Genomic DNA, 24,392 nt, shown 5'->3' with positions numbered 1-24,392 from the left:
TAAATTATTTGGCTGATATTTTAGGTTTTCTTTTAATCTTCTTTTTCTCCTTTCATTTTCTCTCTCGGCATGAAATTCATTAAGAACGATTTGTGGAATCAAATAAATGATAAAAAAATTGTGTATTTTTTGTTCTTTTATATAAAAAAGTATTTAATATTGTTCCTAATGAGGTTATTTTGATATATTTCTAAAATAAAAATTCATCGATAAGAGTTATAGTAATATACTTGAGTTGTGGTTTATTATTAGAAGAATTTGAACGGTATTTTTTTTAAAATATGATATTGTTAAAGTGAATTGTTAGTCGTTCACTATTTAATATTGTGACATCACTTACAAAAAATTCTGCATACGCCACTGGCAGGGGCGGATCTACGTTAGGCGAAGCGGTGTCACGTGACACTGCTTCGCCGGAAAAAATTACCAAACATATACATATAATTAAAATACAAAAACAAAAATAGAATAAACGTGACACCACTTGATACAGTAGATGTGTAGCACATTTGGTCAAGCGTTGTAGCTGTTCAGGAGATGTCACGAGGTCGATACTAAGCAGCTGCATTTTCTGTTTTAATTTTTTTATTGCATCGTCTACTAAATAAAAAATGTATTCGGTGTTGTTTGAATAACTAACCTATTAATGTTATTAGAGAGCATTAATCTGATGTGTCAAGAGACAAATTTTGGTTAATCTAGCGTTAATAAATTATTTGGCTGATATTCCAGCTTTTCTTTTAATCTTCTTTTTCTCCTTTCATTTTCTCTTTTGGCATGAAATTCATTAAGAACGATTTGTGGAATCAAATAAATAATAAAAAATTTGTGTATTTTTTGTTCTTTTATATAAAAAGTATTTAATATTATTCCTAATGGGGTTATTTTGATACATTTCTAAAATAAAAATTCATCGATAAGAGTTATAGTAATATACCTGAGTTGTGGTTTATTATTAGAAGAATTTGAATGGTATTTTTTTAAAATATGATATTGTTAAAGTGAATTGTTAGTCATTCAATATTTAATATTGTGACACCACTTACAAAAAAATCTGCATACGCCACTAGATACAGTGGAAGAAAAAATATTGTCGGGTTCAGGTATTTTAATATTGACCCGTTTGACATGGATGAAAAAATCATGTGGCAACATTTAATTAGATATTTATTACACCTCAAATTTGTGTATACACACGCGCTATGTTTTTTTCACTGATTTCAGCTTTTTTGTTGAAGTTGAACATAAGAAATAGAGTTGGAGGGCCAAAATAGAACAAGGTAGAGATAGGTGTGTTTGGTATGAAGGAAAATATTTTTCGCAAAATATTTTCCGATTTTCCCATGATTGGTTGGGTTAAATGTTTTGGAAAATATTTTCCTTATCAACTCATTTTCTTCCAATTGGAGGAAAATATTTTTCTTATCAAGAGAAGGAAAAATATTTTTCAAAACTCCTTTTCAACTTTCCCCACCTTCACCAACCCACTCCACCCCCTCTCCAAAAAGATTCCGGAACCAAAATGTGGTTCTTTTGGACTCAAACTACAAAAATAGGTGTAAAAAATGACATTTTTATATATAGCGTCATAATACCTGGCGCTATATACTAACAGTAACGACACCGTTAATGTATAGCGCCAGGTATTGTGGCGCTATACTGTAAAATCTGACACGTCCAGGTATAGCACCACAATACCTGGCGCTATACATACATCATTAATGTATAGCGCCAGGTATAGTGGCGTTATACATAGATATTCCTGGCCCCACCAATAATTCGTGACTTCAATAATTTAAAAGCATATAGTGCCAACTTTTTGGGCGCTATACCTATATAAAAAAAAATCGGCTAGCCATTTCCTATATAAAGAGGTTAGGATTGTATAGAAATTCATTCAAAAAAAAAATTTACCTCTTGTTGAAAAGTTTATTGTTCTTAAATTCTCCAACATTTTTTCATTATGTTTGAAGAGCGTAGAATAAGAGTTTCATTATATTGGGGGGTGAGGTTGTGATGGAGAATAACTCTGTGGGCTACAGTTTACCTGCTCAGTGTCATGTTAAATTGCCACTTACAATAGAGTACGATAAATTGATATCGTTGTTATGCAAAAAACTGAGTGTGAGGAAACGTTCAGTGATACTTAAAGTAACCGAAAGATATCCATATTCCGTCACTCCGCAAGGGGTTGCTTTTTACTCGGAGTTTAACATCGACGATAATGAAACTTTGAGTGATTTTCTGAGGACTCCGTACGAATGCCGGGAATTTCTTGTAATCACAATGTTGGAGATGTACGTGAAGGTCGAAGACGTTCCAAAAAACGAGGTTGTGCGTAGCAGAGATAACTCCCAGTCATCGGGAGGTTATTCTGGAGCAGTTTTTGCCGGACAGGTTTCGGATGAAAGTGTTTTCCTTGATTTAAACTTATCACCGCCGGCGAATGAGCAGCGAGAAAATAATTTATACCCTGCTTTCCATAATTCACAAGACAAGTGGTAAACTTCAATTTTCATTTGTGTTAATTATGTATATTTTTGGCATATTGAATTTGTATTAATGCTCATATATTTAATAGGGGGTACCGGCCGGATATGAATTTTACAAGTGGCCCATCCGGTAGTCATCACTTAATTGAAAACGTCCATCATGAAATTTCATCACATTACGACTTGTAAGTGAAGTGATATAGCCATATGGAAATCATTTATTAATTCAGTAGCTTATATTTTTGTTGGTTGTGCAGTGAAAACGAGCAAGTTGAACCACCCGTACTCACTCAATTGACCGAAAATAACGTATTACATCGGGATCTGGCAGATGCACAGAGTGAGGAACAGAACAGTGATAATAATGCCGATGAATTCGGAGATGAGACACCCTTTTTTCGTGAGAATGGTGATGAGCAGGATGAGAAGGAAGGACCTGATTTGAAGAGAGACCCCCCTAGATGAAGAGTGTATGAATTCGAAATGTCGTTTCATTCAAGGGAGATTCCTTACATTGATAACTTGTCAACCGTGCCGGATGTGGAAGCTCTGACAAGGGATTTTGATGAAATCCGGACAACAATGTGGGATGAGTCTAGACCAACGGTGCTTGCAAATGGGATGCTTTTTAATGATAAAACGCACTTAAGCAGGGCTTGTAAAATGCACAACGTAAAAGAGTGTCGTGAGATATAGGTATGGGAGTCAAGTTCGATGGTATACAAGGTTGTTTGCCGCATGTGGTTTTGGCCATGTAATTGGATGTTGCGTACGACCAAGAAGAAGACAGGTATGTGGAATGTGGGTAAATACATTCCCACCCACACATGCGAAATGGACACATTCAACGGGAATCACTTCAACTTGGATATTGACTTGATTTCTCTTGTACTTATTCTGCATATCGAAGTGTCCATAAGATATACAATCAATGATTGCATTACATCGGTCCACCAGGAATATGGCCATACCATTACGAAAAGAAAGGCATTTCTAGGCGCAAACGAGCGTTTGAAATTGTCTACGGTAATTGGGATAAGTCATTTGCATCTCTGCCAAAGTACATGGCCGTACTGCAGCACTTTAACCCCAGGACAGTTGTTGAATGGAAGCTTGAGCAGAGTCCGGGAACACTATAATACATATTCAATTATGTGTTCTGAGCATTTAAGCTAGCAATTGATGGTTTTTCGCATTGCCGGCCAGTAATATCCATAGACGGAACTCATGTCTATGGAAAGTACGATATCAAGCTATTGATAGTTATGGCAGTGGATGCTAATGGACAGATATTTCCTCTAGCTTTTGTTGTTTGTGCCAATGAAAGCACAGAGACGTGGACGCTATTTTTGAACCACCTGAAAGAGCACGTTGTCAAACAGCGTTTAGGTATTTATCTAATATCTGATCGGCACGGTGGTATATTAAGTTCTGTGGAGACCTTGCCTGCATGGCAAGAACCTTATGCATACCACCGTTACTGTGTGAGGCACTTTAAGGCCAATTTCCAGAAGGCATATCCCAACAAGGATCTACATGATTTGATGTGGATGGCAGTAGCAGACCACCAACAGCAAAAATTCCGGAGTCATATGGATTCTATCAGGCAAGAAGACGAGGCAGCCTATTGTTGGTTAATGCGACATGACCCTAAAAAGTGGACGTTGCATGCGGATGGTGGCAGACGATGGGGAATTCTTACTACAAACGTGTCAGAGTCCTTCAACGGGTTATTGAAGCCGGCAAGAGGATTGCCCGTCACAGCCATGGTGCGGATGTCGTTCAAGCAGATGGCGGAGAGGTTTGTTCAACGGTCTGCAGCTGCAATGGAATTGATGGAGAGGGGTGTTGAATTTATACCAGTGCCTATGAAGAGATTTGATAAATACAGACAGCGAGTACATTGGCATTCATTTTTGCAGTATGATAACGAAAGAGGTATTTTTGAAGTTCGCACCGCTATCCATAATAATCGGGGTAATAATGTACATACTATAAATGAATCTGTAAGGTTATGCTCCTGTGGGAAATGGTCCATCTACCACATGCCTTGCTCACATGCCATCAAGTGTTTTCAACGTGTTGGTTATGTAGAGACCAACTATGTTGATCAACAATATAGTGTTTTCAAGTACCTAAACACATATAGTGGTCAGTTGCAGCCAGTGGGTGCTGAGCATTATTGGCCTCCGGAACCATTTAAAATGGTGTGTAACAAGTCCTATTTGCGTAAAAGATAGGTGCAGAAGAGAACACGTATACGGAACCTAATGGATGTTAGTGACACTGTTTATGCGTGCAAATATGGTATATGCTCGCAAACAGGACACGACCGTCGTAAATGTCCTTCAGCTGGTTTGGGTGGCAAAACTAATCAAGCTCGTGGTGGGTGTTCTTCTAGTGTACCTAACTACCCATGAGTTGATGTTGTAATAATTAGTTGTTATGTCTATGTTGCAAGATTTATGAAATAAAATTATGCTTGTTAACTATGATTTGTACTTTCCCATTTTACCTATTTAAATAATAATTTAATAAAATTATCTGTATATTTATTATGTGTGTGTTGTCTTGTCGAACTGAAAAAGCTGACCAGCTGACATTGTCAACATCATGACATTTAACACGCAAAGTATAGCGCCATTAGATAGTTTGTTATGTATGTGTTGTCTTGTCGAACTGAAAAAGCTGACTAGCTGACATAAAGTTGTCTTGTCAACATCATGATATTTAACACGTAAAGTATAGCGCCGTTAGATAGTCTGTTATGTGTGCGTTGTCTTATCGAATTGAAAAAGCTGACCAGCTGACATAAAGTTGTCTTGTCAATATCATTATATTTAACACGCAAAGTATAGCGCCATTAGATAGTCCGTTATGTGTGTGTTGTCTTGTCAAACTGAAAAAGCTGACCAGGTGACATAAAGTTGTCTTGTCAACATCATGATATTTAACACGCAAAGTATAGCGCCGTTAGATAGTCCGTTATGTGTGTGTTGTCTTATCGAACTGAAAAAGCTGACCAGCTGACATAAAGTTGTCTTGTCAATATCATGATATTTAACACGCAAAGTATAGCGCCATTAGATAGTACGTTATGTGTGTGTTGTATCGCCTATAAATAACGGGCTCATTGTAGTTATGTTGTGTGCTCAAAATTTACTAAAAGCAAATATTTTATTAAAAGTAAGGTTTTTTTTTTTACTAAAAGCAAATATTACACAAATGGCTAAACCTCTTCGTCCACCAAAGTACAATTGTGGAAAAGCATGCTTGATACAAAATTGTTGGGACGGTGGTGAAGTTGGACGCCGCTACTGGCACTGTATGAACCAGTTTTACAAGGTTCCCGGCGAACCTATTTGTGATTTTCAGGAATGGGTTGATGAACCATGTTATCAGGAATGTTACAGAGAACAACTGCAGTTTCTTTATGCTGTAAGACGGCATGTCCGTCTCATGCATGCCACCTGCCATATCAGCAACAACATCATCAGCAGGAACCTCAACGCCCCCTTGCTGGGGACCACCTCCTCTCCGCCCACGACCACGTCGTCCGGCACCACCAGCTCGTTGGCCACCACCAGCTCGTGGGATACCACGACCCCGATGGTACTGCGCTGGGTCCATATAATCAGCCTTGTATGCCAAACGCTGATCCGATCGGGTTTGCTGCAGAGTCTGGGCAGCCACATCCATGAATCGACGACTATACTCCTGCATGGCCAAAGGATCGTAGACATAACTCTGCATCTGCTGCCCCATATGATAGACGGTATGCAATCCAATCGCCTGCACAAAATAAAAAATATAAACTACATATTTGCCACTAAATTATAGCTATATAACTAATAATAACAGAAAACATACCAGGGCCTCGTGTCTCCCGGCATATGGGACGTACCGACCGTGTGCCTGATGAACTGGGTTCCCGATAAAAAGTCGGGAAACAGTGCGGTACCATGCCATATAACGTGGAATAGGAAAGTGCTGCGGAGGTGGGGTCAAGTCCCCTCGCTTGTCCCAGGTACCCAACTGCTCGTTAAGCCATTCCATAAATGTGTCGTCCGCCCTGGACCGATCATCCCTCCCATAATGTAAAGCATGCCATGCAGGCAAAGTCGGTATAGATTGCGGCAGGCCAAACTGACGAAATACCCGCTCGGAGGCATGATGCTCGACAATATCGAGGCATATGAGCGGGACAGAAGCCCTCCAAATATGTCGGCCGAACGTGCAATACGCTGGCAGGGTACCTATCACCTCATCGTTGTACGACGTCCAAATGAACTATCAAATAAGAACACAAACCGTTAGTATGCACAATACTAAGTTAATCTATAACAAGTAAGTTTAGTTAGATATTCACCTGTGCTTTTTATAGCAGATCCAACACATCCCTGCAGAGGGGGAGATTATGTTGGGCATCATACTCTCGTGCAAGAGTACGACGCATAACCCACCTACAGGCTAGAGGGAGTTGCAGAATTTCTACATTAGCCGGTAGCTGTGGTAGAGGTGGCTGAAACTGCAGAAATCGCTCCCAGACCCAAACCTAACATACAAAGTTGACGTAAAGTATAAGATTAACTATAACTAGGTAGAATTGTAACTAATGGACATATTATTTGAATATGTTGTCACCTGTAGAAGCGGCAGAAAGCCACCAACGTCTCTCTGTGTGCCGATGCAAGCCAGGCACATCTGCCTGTACAGATATGAGATGACAACACCACCCCAGTTGTACAAAGATGTATCCTCAAACCGGGCAATATGATGCAGAAAACGGAGGCTCACTAGGTTCCCCGAAGTGTTCAGGAACAAGACCCCCAAAAATAGAAGGAGCAACAACAGCCTCGTATATCGCTGTACATCCACCTCCGTTGACTCATCGGTGATAGTATGGTGGATCTGCACCATGTGGTCTCTAATAGGGAACAACTGTATACGACTGGACCCAGACGCTACCGCCTCGTCCTCCGGCATGAAACCCGTGAGCATGTGCAGCATATCCCAATATGCCTGCCGCGAATAATATCTCATGGTCGCAGGCAGTAAACTAGCAAGCCATCAGCGGACAAGCCATATAAAATCTCAGTGTCCTAGAGTGTGATGGTGGCCTCGCCGATGGGCAAATGGAAAGTGTGCGTCTCCGGTCGCCACCGCTCAATCAAGGCCGTGATCAAAGCATAGTCGAGCTGTATTCGGCCAATCCTAATAATCCTATATAATCTCATCTCCTCCAGGTAATCAACCACGCGGGGATGTAGAACGCGGGGAGGACTCAAAAACTCCCACAATAGATCCACTCTTCTAGCCCGGAAAGTCTGCGTGAGCAACTGTCCGTCCTATATATACTCGGATCTATGCTGGGGCTGTATGGCTAATAGATCCTACGTCTGAGGGCCGGGATGTATAGTCACGTCCATGTCGTCAATTGTAAATTCATATTTTTTAATAACTTAATTGTACAAATTATATATATATATATACCTATGGGTTCCGGGCTCGATATATATATATATATATATATGGGTTCAGGGCTCGATATTTTGAGGACCAGTGACACCAAACTATCATTAATAATTATGTATTTTTATTATAATTTAAATTCATATTTTTTAATAACTTAATTGTACAAATTATATATATATAATTATGTGTTTTTATTATAATTTAAATTCATATTTTTTAATAACTTAATTGTACAAATTATATATATATATATATATATATATATATATATATATATATATATATATATATGTATATAATAATTATATGTTTGTTTTATAATTTAAATTCATATTTTTAATAACTTAATTGTACAAATTATATATATATATATATATAACTGTAAATTCAAATTTTTTAATAACTTAATTGTACAAATTATATATATGGGTTCAGGGCTCGATATTTTGAGGACCAGTGACACCAAACTATCATTAATAATTATGTGTTTTTATTATAATTTAAATTCATATTTTTTAATAACTTAATTGTACAAATTATATATATATATATATATATATATATATATATATATATATATATATATATATATATGTGTGTGTGTGTGTGTGTGTGTGTGTGTGTGTGTGTGTGTGTTTTTATTATAATTTAAATTCATATTTTTTAATAACTTAATTGTACAAATTATATATATATATATATATATATATATGGGTTCAGGGCTCGATATTTTGAGGTTTTTATTATAATTTAAGTTCATATTTTTTACAAACACACACACACACACACACACACACACACACACACACACACACACACACACATATATATATATATATATATATATATATATATATATATATATATATATATATGTGTGTGTGTGTGTGTGTGTGTGTGTGTGTGTGTGTTTTTATTATAATTTAAATTATTATTTTTAATAACTTAATTATATATATATATATATATATATATATTATATATATATATATATATATATAATTATGTGTTTTTATTATAATTTAAATTCATATTTTTTAATAACTTAATTGTAAAAATTATATATATATTGTAAGCACGTGATTTTTGCTTCACGAGCAATCACTCAAAAAGGAAAACAAAAAATAGTGATAAATGGCCTCACTGTACAATTTGTCGTTTTTCCGTGACAGGTGTTGTTAGTCATGTGTGGATCTGCCCATTTTGCATTTAATCTTACCGATCAAAATACAAAAGCATGTCTGTCAGGATTGTCCAAATCGTAATTCGGTCGTTAAAAAAAATGAAAATTCAAAAAATATATAGGCGTCGTTCGTGTAAGCACGTGATTTTTGCCCTATATGAGAATTACTCCCAAAAAATTCAAAAATAAAATGATTTTTCTTTGGTGTGTAATTTTGTGATATTTTGTGATATTTTGAAGAATTATTTGTATTTGTCTGTGCGTGTTTATTCGCTAAATTAATAAAAAATACAAAAATATGTCGCATTTTGCATGTAGTATTTAATTCTACAATTGTTAGTAATTAAAATTGTTTTACAAAAATTAAAAATTACAAAAATAGGCATCGTTTGCATTTTTAGCATTTAATGTCCAAATATACAATTTTATGCTTAATTAATACTTAATTGTGCGTTAATTGTTATTGGGAGTTAATTTGCGCTTTTATAACTTAATTTAGTTTTTAATAATAGTTTAAGTATTTTTATAATTTAGTTTTAGAAAAAATAAAAGAAGAAAAGAGAGCGAAAATATAAAGAAAGTCGGAATTAGGCCTCTTCTTCAATTTCAAGACATAGGCCCAAAAAATGGCCCAATCTTCCCTACGACCCAGTCCATTTCGAACTGGGTCGACCCAGTCCATAACCCAAAAGACCCAATACCCCTATCTTGCATTTCAAAGACACAAAACAAAACAAAACAAAAAAAAAAAAAAAATCCTAAAAATGACCTAAGTCATCCGCCCCCCCTATCATTCTTCTTCTTCTTTTCTTCTTTCTTCTCCAAACTCTAAAACACACATCCATGGCTGCCATGGCTAAGCTCCAGCAGCTTAATCTCCTTCGACACAAGCGCACACACCACCAAGAAGCCCATCTTCTCCATGTCAAGCTCAAAAGGCTCGTCCATGGCTGCGTCTTCGTCGTCAACCCATCGCCATGTTTGTTGCTTTTTCTTGCTGCCTCTGCGTCGTCCATGGCTTCCCGAACTGCTGCTCCATTTTCTCCATAAGCTGCTGAACGCAGCAGCAGTAGACGACCAGCTGCTGCCCGTGTCCAGCTGCGACGAGCAGCCATGGCTGTCCGCGACGCTGCCGCTGCTCCTCCTTCCTCCGCCGCTGCTTCTACTTCTTCTTCGTCTTCGTCGTCCTTCGTTCGAGCTTTGGTCGAGGCTTGGACAGATTTGTTTACAATCAAAGTTCGTCGTTGATTCATCTCCGGTTAGTTGTTTTTGAGTTTTATTTTTGTTCATATTTTGTTTGATATTTTCCGGATCCAAAATCGTTAAATGATTTAATCCTTGTTTTGTTCGTTGTTCATCTTTGAAATAATTTTCTATTGTGTTCATGTTGTTTGTTAAATTAATTTTCAGATTTCAAAATAGAAGTTTAATTAGTTGTTTTCATGTTTATTTCATGTTTGTATTATTGTTTAAGTAAGTATTTGTTAGTTTGATGTTTGTTAGATTCAAATTGAAATTTAATCAACTATTTCTTCAATTTGTTTCATGTGTTTATGTATTGTTAGAAATTGTTAATATTGTTAAGTTCAAGTTTAAGTTCATAATTGTTTCTTCGTCGATCTTGTTATTTGTTTAAAGAATTTAGTTGTATTAAAGGAATATATTGTTTTAATCGTTTAATCCGTCATGTTTGTTGTCTTAAAATAGATTCATTCATGTTCATACTTTGTTTGGATGATCTTGAATCCGAATTTTATATAGTTTGATTTCTTGTTTACCATTTATGATTATTGCTTGAATTGTTCTCATAATCTTGTTTTAAGTTTAATATAAGAATTGTTTGTTGTAATGTTGTTAGAGTTGATTTTAAGTTCAATATGATTGAATTTAGAAATCTTCATACTTTGATTGTTGTTGTTGTTGAATCCGAAAATAGGATTGTTTGTTGCTAAAATATTGTTCAATCAAATTTTAGTTGTTCTTTGTTGTTCAAATCGTGTTCATGTGATTTGTTGTTGAAATGTTGTTAAAATCGTGTTCATGTGATATTGTTGTTATGATGTTCATCCATGTTCATATTGTTGTTTGAACATTGTTAGAAATTGATCATATTGTCTATATTTTGGTTAAGTTTGATTAATTGATGTGTTATAGCTGATGGGTAGTTTGGTAAATTTGTAGTACGTTTAGGGGTAGTTTGGTAATTTCAGTAAGGTCGGAAGGGGTAGTTTAGGAATTGTACATTTTGAAATTGTTTATTTGAAGCATGGGGGACAAAATGAAATGGGGTGGGTTGTGATATGATTATTTAATATAAAGGGGGGACAAGATTTAAATTAAAGGGGAATCTTGCATTATTTTAAATAAAGCATGGGGGACAAAATATAATGGGGTGGTGTGATATGTTTATTTAATGTAATGGGGATGAGTGGAAAGATAATGGGTTGGGTAGAGAAAAAGTATTGATTTAATTGATTAAAAGGTTTATGAGATGTGTTATATATATGAAGTCTTGAAGAAAAAAGAACAAGAATACAGATAGAGAAAAACACACAGAGAAAAATACAGAGAGAGAAAAAAAAACGGGAGAGAGAAACAAATCTGAAAAATAAGAGAGAGAAAAGGGCTGAACATTTAAGAGATAGAAAATTCCGAAAAATATTTAAGCTTTCAAATATAATAAAAAAAAACTAAAAAAAAAATATTCTGTTTTCTTTTGTTGTTTGAAATCAGAATTAATGGTTGTTTCATAAAAGCTGGAAGCTTTTGTTTTTTTTGGATTACTACTCTACCGGTCTGTTACTGGGTTGTTACTGTTGCTGGGCTATTGTTGCTGTGTTGTACTGATTTTACTGCTGTTGCTGATTCTCATATTCATTTTCTTTTGCTTCCAATATCAGGTACACAACTGAAAAGCTGTTTATTGTAATCCGAAATATGAAGCGTGAATACATATGAAGAATGAAAATTTGAAGTTTTAATTTCGTTTTTATTTCTTTGTTCCTTTTGTTGATTGTATTTAAGCTATTTCATGAATTACTAAATAATAAATGGAATAAGAAAATAATATCATAAGTTAGTCTGTAATAAATCAGTTCGGCAAAATAGGTTAATTCACTAGTTATGAAGGCTTCAAGATTATAGGTTGATCATGAACAAGTAGCTAAATTTAGCTAAGACACGAATTTAAATTAAACATCGTAAATTAGGCATTAAGACATGACTTGAGCTTAAGCAAGATTAAGAGAACGTTTAAGTCTAATAAACTTTCTAATAAGCTTTAGTAATTATGGTTAAATCTAGTTTCAAATGATTGTGATTAATTAATCTCAATAATTTTTTTTTAAAAAAAATAACAATGTTGAGTTTTAATCTAGCTATATTTGTTTATTTTGAATATTAGTTGTTGAATTTTTATTTTATTTATAATTTCGAAATTAAGAGTGAAATTCCTTTTTCATCAATATTTGTATTAATCAAGCAATTAGCATGTCATGTCTTCTTAAAATAATAAAAGCTAGTAATCAATTAGGATTTTCTTTCTTTATTTTAGAGACTCATTTTTATAGAAAAATGTAGTCGTTTTAAGATTTGTCCAAATAAATGAGATGAGCCTCGCTTAATGAAATGTATAGATTGCGGGGCCCTCGATAAATGTATATTTAATCGCTTAGAATTAGGGAGGAGCCGTTTTAGCAAATTTCACGGCCCTACCCAAAATAATGATACGCTAGACTCTTTAGGCGCGATTTAATTAATTTTACCTTCTTAAACTCGGATGCGCATTTCATGCGACCCAAATCTAAATCCTAAAACATTGAATAAAAATGTGTTCCGGATTGCGGGTGCATTTCATGTGACGTAATCCAAAGACATGTTTTAAACGATGTTCACAATTTTTTTTAAAATAATAATAATAATAATAAAGTGGTAAAGAGTTAAAATTGGCACATCGGTTCATAATTGTATTAAAATCAGATAAATAAGCCAAATATGACAATTGAGCGACCGTGCTAGAACCACGGAACTCGGGAATGCCTAACACCTTCTCCCGGGTTAACAGAATTCCTTATCCGGATTTCTGGTTCGCAGACTGTAATATGGAGTCATTCTTTTCCTCGATTCGGGATTAAACTGGTGACTTGGGACACCCTAAATCTCCCAAGTGGCGACTCTGAAATAAATAAACAAATCCCGTTTCGACTGTCCTTTAATTGGAAAAAAACTCCTTGTACCCTCGCGGGGGCGGAAAAAGGAGGTGTGACAGCTCTGGCGACTCTGCTGGGGACTTAACCCAGAACCAGTGGTTCAGGGTTAGAAATTCGAGCTCATATAAATTGTTATATTTGGTTTTATCTGATTTTTACATGATTGAGCCTAATGTGCTAAATGCTGCTTTTACCGCTTTGATATTACGTGAACTGTGTATAAACTGTGCCGAAACCCATCTCCTCTCTGAGTCTTCTAAATCATGAAGAAGGGTGTACTTCGTACGACTTCTTTTCTGTATAGTGTCAAATCCCAATTTAGAACGAGGTTCGGACAAGTTGCTAAGCCGGTGAAGCTTCTGTATTCCCGGTACGCTACCCCGCTCGGCTCGAGCTGTCCGCTCGGGTAAGCCAGGTCTAGAACAAACACCCAGGTTCTGAACCTAGTATAACAAAGCCACATGCTGGATCCCTAGTAGGAACGTTTGTTTGCATCACGTGCATCTGACTTTGGAGGCTCAACACAGGGGTTGAGTCTGTCTAGGACAGGTGCACCAAAAATGAAAATGACCATCCTGATGCATCTTACTTGTTACTACTTGCGCATTAATTTGATTCGGACTTGTGTGTTGACTGACTTGTGAATATCAGGAATAATATTTTGAAATTGAAAAAAAGAAATAGCGGTTCGGGAATTGATTGTTTATTTTTGAAAAGAAAACAAATGCCCAAATACTGTCAAAACTCTACCGAAATTTTGAGAAAATAAAAAAAATGTCTTATTAGTTTGTTTTATTAAAAGCTAAGAAAAAAAAAGAGTCGTTGTTGTGTTTTATTTTTCAAAAATAAAAATAGAAAAAATATATAGTTTGTCTTGCCATGAAAATGAAAATGAAAAAGAGTCTTATTTTTAAAATAATTTTTTTTATATTATTTATTTGCTTATGAAAATGCAAAAATAAAAAAATAAAAAAATAAAAAAAAAAGTCTTTCATTATTTGTTGCAAATATATATATATATATATATATATATATATAAATCCGAAAAGTTTTTTTTCTTTCCAAAAAATATATATATCTTTATTTGTTGCAAAGAGTATTTGTCTTGCCAAGAAAATTCAAAGTAAAATTCCAAAAAAGATATGTCTTGCAAAAAATAATATAAATATCTTTATTTTCCATTGTTGATAAAACAAAAATAATAAAAATGTTTTCTTTTAAAAAAAAAATCCGAAAATATTTTGATACTTCTTTCAAAATTGAAAAGAAAATTCAAAATTCAAAAAATATTTTTTAGAAGCATTTCTTTTATCAAAAGTAAAATTCCAAAAATATTTTTTTTCTTTAGAATAAAAAAAAAACAAACAAATGGAAATTCAAAAAAAAAAAAAAAAACTTCCTTTTACTTTCGAAATTCTCAAAGTTCAAATCAAAAGAAAAGGAATTTTTACAAGTCTTTCTTTCAAAAAGAAATCAATCAAAAAAAAAAAATATATACTTCCTTTCTTCTTTTGAAGCAGTTTTTTCACAGTTCCAATTGAAAAAAAATATTAGTTCATTTACTTATTCGCGAGGCCCGAACTACGCGGGTTTGATTCTCACCGGATGTGAGATACGTAGGCAACCCTCATCGGGTCCAACCCCTTTTTTTGCTAAAATAGTCAAAAACCAAAAAAATAAATAAAAAACGTGTCAAAATTTTTTATTTTGTCATAAATAAGTCTAGTGGTGTCCAACCTTCCCTTTTGCTAAAATAGCCAAAAAAAAAAACATGTCAAAATTTTAATTTTGTCATAGAGAAGTCGGGTGACGCTGTTTTATGAAGACATAGCCGAATGTTCCCGAAAGGGACGCCGGGAGGCTGACTTTGCATAAACAGCCACCTTTGGGTCATTTTTAAGATTTTGACCAGTTGGCCCACACAGCCTTAAAAATCTTCGTCCCCGAGGCGTTGAAAGTCCGTGTTTGCAATATTGACTTTTCTAATTCGAAAAATGATAAAAGGAGTCATAAATAAGTCGGGTGATGCTGTTTTATCAAAAATAGCCGAATGTTCCCGAGAGGGACGCCGGAAGGCTGACTTTGCATAAACAGCCACTTTTTTTGGGTCCTGTTTAGGATTTTGGTCTAGTTGACCCACACAGCCCTATAAATCTTCGTCCCCGAGGCGCTGAAGGGCCATGTTTGCAACATCAGGTTTTTAGTATAATTTGAAAAGAAAAAAAAAAGAGTCAGCGGTCAGGTGAATACCGTTTGGATTTTTTTTTCGTCAAAATAACCCGAGCCAACTTCGGCCGCGTCTTAAACCGTTCTTGCCGAAATAACCTTAGAGTATCTGTCAGTTGTCGAAAGGTTATTTTCGTAAAAGAATGGACAAGTGTGTAAAGTGTCCTAAAATAATCCTCCCCGGCCTCAAATTCATGTGAAAGTTGGAGGGGCCACATTTGCAAAAATAACCGTTTGGTTGCATTTGTCAAACGGGGAAAGAAATTGGCCGTTTGTAAATCTTTTAATTAGAATATGTGGGTTGTTTGATTTTCCAGCTTGTAGGTCATCTTCAAACCTTTGAAACTCAGTTTGTTTTAACATGAAAATTGAAAAAAAAATGTTTAGCATTGTTTATCTTTTATTGGGTCCGAACTACGCTCGGTCTGATTCATGCGGGGTCATGATACGTAGGCAATCTCCATAAGATTCGACCACCACCAAAATAAAAAAAATATAAAAAAATATAATAATAAATAAATAAAAGAGAGTGTGGAAGATTTTCAGGGGGCACAATTGTCTAACTGCTTAGGTACATTGTATCTCTGATACATGATTGTCTGTCCAATGCCCTAACACTAACGTTATGGCTTCCCTTTGATGTGTCCATATATAGAAAGTGGTTGGTTGTGGTAACTCCTCCCTGCAAAGCAAAATCAAAGGACAATGGCTCAGAACCGCAGAACCGAGTGGATCGGTACTGATGACCGACAACAATTGGTCGAACAGAACAACAGGTTGGTAGAAGAAGTGAAAATGCTGAGACAGCATGTGGCAGACATGTATCAGGCATGGATAACGGGAAAAGCACCACCCCCTCCACCTCCAAGCCTCTTGAACTCGGTCATTTCCCAAGCACCCAACACCATAATGGAAGATTCTCCATACTCTCCATCCCAACCCATTTATGGCAGCTTTCCCAGCTATCCGAGTAGCTCCATCACTCTTCAATGTTTCTCCGCTCCCCAACACCACTTCTTTCCCCGTGACCTCAAAAGCCATACCTCACTTCCCAGGTACCCGACTCCACGAAATGCTTACCCACCCATACAAGCCTACCAAAAGCCATCTGGATCAAGTTTCCGGCCCTGTCAACATGCAAGAATGAAGAGGTTGCTGAAACGAGAAAAGGCTCTCACCCCTATCGGGGTATCTTATGCCAGTCTGTTTGAAAGGCTAAGGCATGCTGGCTCGATTGAACCACTCCCCGCATGTACTCCAAATCCACTTGCAAGGAGCTTTGATCCGGCAGCGCGATGCGCCTACCACTCCAATGTCATAGGGCACAACATTGAGAGCTGTCATAGTTGGAGAAGGGAAGTAGAGAAAATGATCCGAGAAGGGCGGGTTGTGATTAATAACAGTGACATGGAGCACTCGAACCCCCTCGAGAACTTGCCGACGGAGGTTGATGAGATTGAAGCTGGTAATGGTCTCGGCAGTATTGATGCAAAGCTCAGTGGCTAAAATGCCAATTTTGATAAAGTGGGAGGACGTTTCGTTCCTTGGTCAGCAAGAGAGAAGCTTGTGGTGGCTCATTTTGTTGTCATTTCTGTTGTTCGGATTATTAGGGTTATAAGTCGGATGTTGTCTTGTCCAGTTTGTTTTAGGATTTTGTTCTGAATTGTTTTGTTTATTTTGTTATTTAAACCATTTCACCGGTAGTCTAATACAAAATCCGGTCTTTTATTATTTCCAGTCATCTTTTTGTTTAGTCCTTTTATCATTTTTGTTCAATGCCGATTCTAGGGACATGACATGCGCACCCAGTTTGGGCCTAGTCTTAAAAGTTAATCATAAAACCCTGAGAAGGTGATCAAAGCATTTAAAGGAAATAAGAACGGTTTGAGATTATTTGGAGCCCGAGTCATGTGGAACTGGGGCAAACACAAAGAAAACCGTTAAATAAAGATTCGCCTAAATTGGCATGAGGGTCGTTCATAATAAAAGAGAATGAGAGTGTCGCCCAACGGTGCTTTAGAAGTGACAAATGAACAAACATATGTTTAACATAATTGTCAAGCCCAGCACCGTCGGAAGAGACTATAAATCTATTGTTTGTTGTATTGTTTGCATTTGGCATGTTTTGAAGACTGGAATGACGAAGGCATTTTGTTCTGCTACCTAAACACTTTATCCTTCGTTACCCCTTTTTGAGCCTTACTTATTTTTCTTTCATACCCCTCATTCGGAATCAGTAAAAACGACTAGAAAACGCGAGCATGGCATGAAAACATGAAAAAAAAAAAGAAAAGAAAACAACAAAACGAAAAAGAAAAGAAAAGAAAAATGGTAACCAAAAAAAAAAAAAAAAAAATAAAGTCAAATGAAAAAAGAGGAATTGGGAACTACGTTTGACCTGATTCCTCAAAGAGGATACGTAGGCGCTTCACAGCTCGGTCATATGGTGCATAGTGTGCATAATGTGCATGGTATGCATGGTGTAATAAATTAAAAAAAAATTAATAAATAATCCCCAAGCAAGAAACTGGGGCAAGGGTTGCGCTTGTGGTAAGCAAAATTGGTTCCGAATGTTGTAATTTTAAACCTCCAATTTATTTTGTTTGAGCCTTTAATACCCTTTCTTTCTAAGCTTATCCAAAAAAAACCACATTACGGTCCAAAGAAAGACCTTCTGATCAGTCTGCAAAAGATGCCAAGTCAGACAAATGAGAGTCTTACCGGCGAACATAACACTCTGTTCCACAACAGAAAGGACTCTAATCTCCAGCAGAGAGAGTCATACCGGAAACACTCCAAATCCCCAGCGGAAAAGTGATACAAATGAGAGAGTCTTATCGGTGAAAATCTTCACGGACACCATAAGGCGATGAAAGCTGAGAGAAAAACCAAAATGAGAGAGGCTTGATAGTGAAAACCCTTCGGGCACTACAAGTCGAATAAGATTAGGAACCATATGGGGAATTGCCAATTGAAGGTCTTGAAAGATGATTGACAACAAAGGATAGGCCACATGTGCATGTCATGACCATTAGAGTCGGTGTTTTCGTTTGATAGGTTTTTATTTATAGTTTCTTTTGTAAAAGAGTCATCGTTTCCTTTGTCTTTTATTTTGTTTCTTTTGTCTTTCTCCTTTCATAGAAAAACTCCCCAATAGAGTCTGTCTGGTCATAATAAGTGTGAATTGACTTCAAAATATGTCATCAGCTTCCCAATTATACAAAATGAGATCTGACTAGTGCATCCAAATGGTGTAGTCAGCGAGGAACAAGCGCGAGGCCAGTGTCAAGAAAATATCCCCAGCAAAAGGGAATAGACAAAAGGATTGACGAGTGTCAAAAGGGATATCCTTGCCAAAACCAAAGTTATAAACCTCAAGGCCAAAGCCCGTGGGCAAATCAAGGAGAGCAATGAGCATGATTTGGGAAATTCATACTAGGACTAAAAGGTCGGGGAAATGCCAGCTTCCGAGCTATGTCACAAAAGAAGACGGATATCCCCAGTAGGAAGGGACTATCCCCAGCACATAATATCATCCCCAACAAGCTGTGGAACGCAGAGCAAGGAAGGAGAAAGGGAAAAGCCATCCCAGTAGGGGTATCACAACCAACCACTATGTTTTAAACTAACAAATTTTGTTTAATTTGAAACAGGTAAAGGAAATGGCATTGATGCCAGAAATGCATGCCGCAAGGGATATTATCAAACTGGGGCAGAAAATTTTCCTTCTGCTTAGAAAATTTTCTGGAAGTCAGGTACCCATGCGGGAAAGAATAAAGATAACGCCAGTCTCAAGGGAAGTGGTCTTAGAACCAGTGTTGCCCCCAACATAATAAGTTCTATGGAGGAAGTTGTTCCCCAGCAAAGGGATGAAACTTGAGCTCAGTGAAGCACTAGTTCTGAAAGAATCAGAATCCCCCAACAGTGTTATCCTCGACAGCGTTATCCCCAACTGATAACATTTTACCCCCCAACAGGTAAGTAAATAATTCCCCAACAGTGTTATCCCCAGCAAGTATTCGAGGTAAGACATTTTCAAGTCATAAGGATATTTTGGGTTCATCCGCCCTCGAACAGGATATTTTGGGTTCATCCGCCCTCGAACAGGATATTTTGGGTTCATCCGCCCTCGAATAGGATATTTTGGGTTCATCCGCCCTCGAACAGGATATTTTGGGTTCATCCGCCCTCGAACAGGATATTTTGGGTTCATTCGCCCTCGAACAGGATATTTTGGGTTCATCCGCCCTCGAATAGGATATTTTGGGTTCATCCGCCCTCGAATAGGATATTTTGGGTTCATCCGCCCTCGAATAGGATATTTTGGGTTCATCCGCCCTCGAATAGGATTTTATTTTCAAAGTTGTTGTTGAAGCCAGGCGCCCACCTGAATAACGAAAGGAATACTTTTCTTGTCTGTCCATTGTATATTTTAGGTGCCCACCTGTATAACAAGGGAATACATTCCACACCTTTGCCAATAGGAGACGCACTTCCTAAGTCTAGTTCTGCCAATAGGAGACGCACTTCCTAAGTTAGTTTCACCCATAGGAGACGCATTTCCTCCTAAGTTTAGTTTTACCCATAGGAGACGCATTTCCTCCTAAGTTTAGTTTTACCCACAGGAGACGCATTTCCTCCTAAGTTTAGTTTTACCCATAGGAGACGCATTTCCTCCTAAATTTAGTTTACCCATAGGAGACGCATTTCCTCCTAAGTTTAGTTTACCCATAGGAGACGTATTTCCTCCTAAATTTACTTTTACCCATAGGAGACGCATTTGCTCCTAAGTTTAGTTTACCCATAGGAGACGCATTTCCTCCTAAGTTAGCATTGAAGTTGGGAGCCCGCCCATATAATAGAGGCATACATTTCTGTCATTTTACTTTCAGTTCTAGGTCGCCCACCAGTAAAATGCGGGAATACATTTCAGTTCTAGGTCGCCCACCAGTAAAATGCGGGAATACATTTCAGTTCTAGGTCGCCCACCAGTAGAATGCGGGAATACATTTCAGTTCTAGGTCGCCCACCAGTAAAATGCGGGAATACATTTCAGTTCTAGGTCGCCCACCAGTAAAATGCGGGAATACTTTCTGTTCTAGGTCGCCCACCAGTAAAATGCGGGAATACATTTCAGTTCTAGGTCGCCCACCAGTAAAATGCGGGAATACATTTCAGTTCTAGGTCGCCCACCAGTAAAATGCGGGAATACTTTCTGTTCTAGGTCGCCCACCAGTAAAATGCGGGAATACATTTCAGTTCTAGGTCGCCCACCAGTAAAATGCGGGAATACATTTCAGTTCTAGGTCGCCCACCAGTAGAATGCGGGAATACTTTTAAGTTCTAGGTCGCCCACCAGTATAATGCGGGAATACTTTCTGTTCTAGGTCTCCCACCAGTAAAATGCGGGAATACATTTCAGTTCTAGGTCGCCCACCAGTAAAATGCGGGAATACATTTCAGTTCTAGGTCGCCCACCAGTAGAATGCGGGAATACATTTCAGTTCTAGGTCGCCCACCAGTAAAATGCGGGAATACATTTCAGTTCTAGGTCGCCCACCAGTAGAATGCGGGAATACTTTTATGTTCTAGGTCGCCCACCAGTATAATGCGGGAATACATTTCAGTTCTAGGTCACCCACCAGTAAAATGCGGGAATACATTTATGTTCTAGGTCGCCCACCAGTAAAATGCGGGAATACATTTCAGTTCTAGGTCGCCCACCAGTAAAATGCGGGAATACATTTCAGTTCTAGGTCGCCCACCAGTAGAATGCGGGAATACATTTCAGTTCTAGGTCGCCCACCAGTAAAATGCGGGAATACATTTCAGTTCTAGGTCGCCCACCAGTAAAATGCGGGAATACTTTCTGTTCTAGGTCGCCCACCAGTAAAATGCGGGAATACATTTCAGTTCTAGGTCGCCCACCAGTAAAATGCGGGAATACATTTCAGTTCTAGGTCGCCCACCAGTAAAATGCGGGAATACTTTCTGTTCTAGGTCGCCCACCAGTAAAATGCGGGAATACATTTCAGTTCTAGGTCGCCCACCAGTAAAATGCGGGAATACATTTCAGTTCTAGGTCGCCCACCAGTAGAATGCGGGAATACTTTTAAGTTCTAGGTCGCCCACCAGTATAATGCGGGAATACTTTCTGTTCTAGGTCTCCCACCAGTCAAATGCGGGAATACATTTCAGTTCTAGGTCGCCCACCAGTAAAATGCGGGAATACATTTCAGTTCTAGGTCGCCCACCAGTAGAATGCGGGAATACATTTCAGTTCTAGGTCGCCCACCAGTAAAATGCGGGAATACATTTCAGTTCTAGGTCGCCCACCAGTAGAATGCGGGAATACTTTTATGTTCTAGGTCGCCCACCAGTATAATGCGGGAATACATTTCAGTTCTAGGTCACCCACCAGTAAAATGCGGGAATACATTTATGTTCTAGGTCGCCCACCAGTAAAATGCGGGAATACATTTCAGTTCTAGGTCACCCACCAGTAAAATGCGGGAATACATTTCAGTTCTAGGTCGCCCACCAGTAGAATGCGGGAATACATTTCAGTTCTAGGTCGCCCACCAGTAAAATGCGGGAATACATTTCAGTTCTAGGTCGCCCACCAGTAAAATGCGGGAATACATTTCAGTTCTAGGTCGCCCACCAGTAGAATGCGGGAATACTTTTAAGTTCTAGGTCGCCCACCAGTATAATGCGGGAATACTTTCTGTTCTAGGTCGCCCACCAGTAGAATGCGGGAATACATTTCAGTTCTAGGTCGCCCACCAGTAAAATGCGGGAATACATTTCAGTTCTAGGTCGCCCACCAGTAAAATGCGGGAATACATTTCAGTTCTAGGTCGCCCACCAGTAGAATGCGGGAATACTTTTAAGTTCTAGGTCGCCCACCAGTATAATGCGGGAATACTTTCTGTTCTAGGTCGCCCACCAGTAAAATGCGGGAATACATTTCAGTTCTAGGTCGCCCACCAGTAAAATGCGGGAATACTTTCTGTTCTAGGTCGCCCACCAGTAAAATGCGGGAATACATTTCAGTTCTAGGTCGCCCACCAGTAGAATGCGGGAATACTTTTAAGTTTTAGGTTGCCCACCAATATAATGCGGGAATACTTTCTGTTCTAGGTCGCCCACCAGTAAAATGCGGGAATACATTTCAGTTCTAGGTCGCCCACCAGTAAAATGCGGGAATACTTTCTGTTCTAGGTCGCCCACCAGTAAAATGCGGGAATACATTTCAGTTCTAGGTCGCCCACTAGTAAAATGCGGGAATACATTTCAGTTCTAGGTCGCCCACCAGTAGAATGCGGGAATACTTTTAAGTTCTAGGTCGCCCACCAGTATAATGCGGGAATACATTTCAGTTCTAGGTCGCCCACCAGTAAAATGCGGGAATACTTTCTGTTCTAGGTCGCCCACCAGTAAAATGCGGGAATACATTTCAGTTCTAGGTCGCCCACCAGTAAAATGTGGGAATACATTTCAGTTCTAGGTCGTCTACCAGTAAAATGCGGGAATACATTCATGTTCTAGGTCGCCCACCAGTAAAATGCGGGAATACTTTCAGCTCTAGGTCGCCCACCAGTATAATGCGGGCATACATTTCATAATTTTGCATTGAAGCAACTTTTTAGTCTTGTATTACAGAGTTTGGAATCAGTAACCCCACCGGAAGGCGGAAGGTTACAACAGGAATCCCCAGCAGTAAACAATAAAATCCCCAGCACCGGGAAGCAGAAGGTTGCAACAAGAGGTCCCAGCATAAACTCAAGTCCATGTGTCAAAAGGAAGAAAAGCATCGGAAGAAAAGCACCGGAGGAAACACAAGCCGACAAGAAAGCAAGGCAACAAGAACAAATTTTAGTCTAGCCTAGCTTCTTGTTTTCTTTTAAGCACGGTGTAACAAGGAGATCAGTAAGCAGTAGTAATAGCATGCAACAACAGTAACAGTGCAGTCCAACGGTAGTCCCAGCTACCAAAGTTTTCCGAACTACATTGACCTGATTCCTATTTAGCCCAGGATATGTAGGAAACCTTTGAAGCAAAGGTTCGGTCAAATCTTTTTTAAAAAATGCTTCAACGGAGTACTCGAATGGGCAAAAAATCGCTCGCTTTATCTTTGCACGAAAACCCTTCGTGTCTTCGGGCAAAGAGGGGCAGCTGTAAGCACGTGATTTTTGCCCTATATGAGAATTACTCCCAAAAAATTCAAAAATAAAATGATTTTTCTTTGGTGTGTAATTTTGTGATATTTTGTGATATTTTGAAGAATTATTTGTATTTGTCTGTGCGTGTTTATTCGCTAAATTAATAAAAAATACAAAAATATGTCGCATTTTGCATGTAGTATTTAATTCTACAATTGTTAGTAATTAAAATTGTTTTACAAAAATTAAAAATTACAAAAATAGGCATCGTTTGCATTTTTAGCATTTAATGTCCAAATATACAATTTTATGCTTAATTAATACTTAATTGTGCGTTAATTGTTATTGGGAGTTAATTTGCGCTTTTATAACTTAATTTAGTTTTTAATAATAGTTTAAGTATTTTTATAATTTAGTTTTAGAAAAAATAAAAGAAGAAAAGAGAGCGAAAATATAAAGAAAGTCGGAATTAGGCCTCTTCTTCAATTTCAAGACATAGGCCCAAAAAATGGCCCAATCTTCCCTACGACCCAGTCCATTTCGAACTGGGTCGACCCAGTCCATAACCCAAAAGACCCAATACCCCTATCTTGCATTTCAAAGACACAAAACAAAACAAAAAAAAAAAAAAAAAACCTAAAAA

The 24,392-nt window shown here is 37.6% G+C and overlaps 1 long non-coding RNA gene across 1 annotated transcript; it reads left to right on the top strand.

The window, feature by feature from the left end:
• Positions 1 to 9,900: 9,900 nt before the first annotated feature.
• LOC142181545 (uncharacterized) lies at positions 9,901 to 12,140 on the top strand. The gene is made up of 2 exons (XR_012710197.1): positions 9,901 to 10,408; positions 12,051 to 12,140. It is a non-coding gene; the product is annotated as an uncharacterized LOC142181545 (long non-coding RNA).
• The last annotated feature ends 12,252 nt before the right edge of the window (positions 12,141 to 24,392 follow it).

This window comes from Nicotiana tabacum, chromosome 6, assembly GCF_000715075.1.
Source record: "Nicotiana tabacum cultivar K326 chromosome 6, ASM71507v2, whole genome shotgun sequence".
NCBI classification, from domain to species: Eukaryota; Viridiplantae; Streptophyta; class Magnoliopsida; order Solanales; family Solanaceae; genus Nicotiana; species Nicotiana tabacum.
The sequence above is the reverse complement of the archived record's forward strand: the minus strand, read 5'-3'. Positions and strand labels throughout refer to the sequence as shown.